Consider the following 4028-nt stretch of genomic DNA (forward strand, 5'->3'; position numbering starts at 1 on the left):
GGTCACAAACCCTAGATGCACCTGGTCTCTATAATAGGGCTGGAGACATTCCTGAGGGAGGGGGGAACTTGCTCCTCTTTGTCTCAAGTTTCCTGCCCTTGCAGGTCAGGTGACTAGATCCCTCACCTGGTCAATCTTAAGTCATCTGAAAGCACCAGTCAGCAGCCAATGGGGCTGCTGCTGGTGGGACCTTAGTGATGAGGTCACGATAGGAAATAAAAGGGATCCCCAGAAAGAAGGAGGGAGAGCAGCCATGATGAAGAGACAGATTGCAGCTGAATATCTGTAGCTCTCTCTCTCTCTCACAACATATGGACACACTATGAGCTGCCTGCCTCCAGAGGAAAGCTCTACCAGCCTCTGGATGATACTTGTGAGTAAGCTACTTGCAACCTAACTAGATATATAGCTTGCAGTAACACAGATGCGTGATCAAAGGCTACCCAGCCACACTGTTTGCTCTAAGGTTATTCTGTAATACTTCTCTATCCTGTCCCCTTCCCCAAGCCTTTCCACTGTAACCAATAAAGTTCCTCACTGTACCAAGTATGGTGGACTTGTTCGGAGAGGCACGCCTTTGTGCCCCCTTGGTCCGACTGACTAAGGGAGATACTTTTTTGTGCTTCAGGCTAGAGGAAGCACCCAAAGCTTTTGCAGTGGGGTCAAGCACCCTCAAGGACTACAAGGCCTGTGTACCCCAGGGGGCCCAGAAACAGTTCAGATCCCTGGGTGGTGGCAGTGGTACCCCCAGGCTTGTGGGTGTGCTCCAGGATGGGAGTTGGCCAGACATGAGGCACCCTCCCAGGGAGGCACTCAGAGCTTGGCAGGTAGACGGGTGCAGTGATGTGGGTAGCTCAGCGCTGGAGCACCCCCTGGCCCGCCACAACAACCACAGAAACAGCAGGTCAGGTAACACAAGGGAACTTATTCCCAGCCCAAGGACAGGACTCTAAGTGCACAGGGAAGCGCAGGGTTTCCAATGGCAGGCTTAGCTGCCTGTACACAAATGCTGGGAGCATGGGGAATAAACAGGAGGAACTGGCTCTTCTGCTAAGCAAAAATGAATATGATGTCATAGGGATAAAAAAGACCTGGTGGGACTCCACCTATGACTGGACTGCAGGTATAGATGGCTATACCTTATACAGGAAGGATCTTGTTGCGAGGAAGGGAGGGGGTGTAGCTTGCTATGTGAAGGAGCAGTACACTTCCCTACAACCAGAGATTGGCAGCCAAGGTGGGTGACTTGAGACCCTCTGGGTTAAAATATGAGGAGAACATGGTGAAGGAGATAGAACTGTAGGTATCTATTACAGACCTCTTAACCAGGAGGAAGAGCCTGACCACAGATTCTTTAGGGAACTGGCAGAGGCTGCACACTCTTGGTGCATGGCCATCATGGGTGACTTCAGCCACCCTGACATCTCATGGGAAGAGCATTCAGCCAAATCTGATTGGTTGCAAAGCTTCCTCACTTGCATTGTCAAGCTCTATCTGACTCAAGAAGTCTATAGGCTGGCAAGAGGTAAGGCACTGCTGGATCTTGTTCTGGCCAAAGGGGATGATCTAGTCAGTGACCTGAGGATCCAAGGGAAGTTAGGTGACAGTGATCATGAGTTGATCACTTATCCCATCCATCGCAAAGCTGGCAAATCAGTCAGCAATGCAGAAATCCCTGGCTTTAGGAAAGCTGACTTTCACAAGTTCAGGAATTGGTTGCTGAGGCCATGAGAAATCATGATCTGACAGGGAGGGGAGTCCATGATGAGTGATCATTCCTTAAGGGCATGATCCTAAAAGCACAAGGAAAGTCTATTCCAGCCCACAGAAAAGGCAGAAAAAGGGCTGGGATACCCCTTTGACTCAATAGAGAACTCCTGGACTTCCTGCATTTGAAAAGAGAAGCTCATAAGGGATGGAAGTTGGGAAATACCACTAAGGAAGAGTATGCAGCACTGGCCTGCACCTGTAGGGAGTGGACCAGAAAAGCCAAGGCTGAAACCAAGCTCAAACTGGCTATGAGAATCAAGGACAATAAAAAGTTCTTCAGATACAAGGGAAGTCATAAAAAAATAAAGGGCAATGATGGACCCCTGCTGAACCAAATGGGGCAGCTGACAACTGACACTCAGGTAAAGGCTAGTCTCCTCAATGATTACTTTGCTTCAGTTTTCCACCATCCCAAGGGGATCACCCTGCCTGACAGGATGCAGGATTAACAGGGCAGGAGAGATCACACATCTATAATTGGCAAAAATCTTGTGAGGGACCACCTTGAGAGACTGGACATCCACAAATCAGCTGGCCCAGATGGAATGCACCTAAGAGTGCTAAAAGAATTGGCTGACATCATAGCACACCAATGGCAAGGATATCTGAGAACTCGTGGCACTTGGGAGTGGTTCCAGAAGATTGGAAGAAAGAGGGCCAATTTGGTGCCTATCTTCAAGAAATGAAGGAAAGAGGATCCAGGGAACTACAAGTCAATCAATTTGACCTCAATCCCTGGAAAGATCTTGGAAAAAATTATCAAAGAATCCATCAACAACAGGCTAATGGAAGGCAACATTCTGAGGGACAGCCAGCACGGGTTTGTTGCGGGTAGGTCTTGCTTGACCAATCTCATTTCCTTCTATGACCAGGTGACACATCACCTGGTCATGTTATATACTTGGATTTCAAAAAAGCCTTTGACTTGTTCTCCCATGATATCCTCATGGTAAAATTGGGGAACTGCGACCTTGACAACATTACAGTCTGATGGCTGGGGAACTGGTTCTGTGGCTGGACCCAGAAAGTGACAGTCTATGGAACTGAATCATCATGGCATATGGTGACCAGTGGCATCCCTCAGGGTTCAGTACTTGGACCAGTACTTTTTTATATATTTATAAATTATCTGGATCCAAGTGTCAGAAGCAGATTGGCTAAATTGGCAGGTGACACTAAATTATGGGGAAGTGTGGTCACACTAGAGGATACACTGGGAATTCAGGCCAACCTGAACAGGCTCACAAGGTGGGTAGGTCTAAACCTGATGACATTCAACACAGAGAAATGCAAGTTGCTCCACATTGGGAGAAAGAACCCACATCACACTTCTAGGCTCAGCAGTGCTACACTCACAAGCACCACAACTGAAAGAGACTTGGGGGTCATGACTGAACACAGGATGAACATGAGCCACCAATGCAATGTCACAGCCAGCAAAACAAATAAAACTCTGGCTTGCATCTACTGATGCATCTCAACCAAAACCCAAGAAGTCATCCTCCCGCTGTACTTGGCCGTGGTGAGGCTGCAGATGGAGTACTACATTCAGTTCTGGGCTCCACACTTCAGAAAGGACGTGGAGAAGCTTGAGAGAGTCCAGAGGAGAGCCACACACATGATTAGAGGTCAAGAGAGTAGGCCTTATGAGGAGAGGCTGAGAGGCATGGGGCTCTTCAGCCTGGAGAAGAGAAGGCTCAGGGGCGATTGGGTGGATGCATCAGGAACTGGGAAAATGTCTGCTCACTAGGGCTCCCCAAGGGAAGACAAGGTCTATAAGTCACAAACTGTTGGAACCCTTTTAGACTGGACATAAGGAAAAACTTCTTTACTGTCCGAGTCTCCAGAGTCTGGAATAGACTCCCTCCAGAAGTGGTGCAAGCACCTACTCTGGATACATTCAAGAAATGCCTGGATGCTTACCTTTCTGCAGTCATCTGACCCCAGATCACTTCCTGCCCTTTGGGGAGGGGGCTGGACCCAATGGTCTCATGAAGTCCCTTCCATCCCTAACGCCTATGAAATCTATGACAAGAGAACTGAACCCCATTTTTGTCACCAAATTCAGCATTTTTTTTGCCCTTTGGACATGGCCTTCAGAAGGAAAAAACAGGGTGAAAGTTTCCCTTTGGCAGCAGCAAACTCCACTGCTGTTCTAGAGAACAATGATTTCCACTCCATGTGATTGTCCAGCTTACCCTCCATGAGACTGCCCAGCTCTCTGCTCTGTTCCTATACTTGCAATCAAGAAGGGGAGG

The sequence above is a fragment of the Gavialis gangeticus genome, unplaced genomic scaffold, assembly GCF_001723915.1.
Source record: "Gavialis gangeticus isolate Ggan-Ray unplaced genomic scaffold, GavGan_comp1, whole genome shotgun sequence".
NCBI lineage: Eukaryota > Metazoa > Chordata > Crocodylia > Gavialidae > Gavialis > Gavialis gangeticus.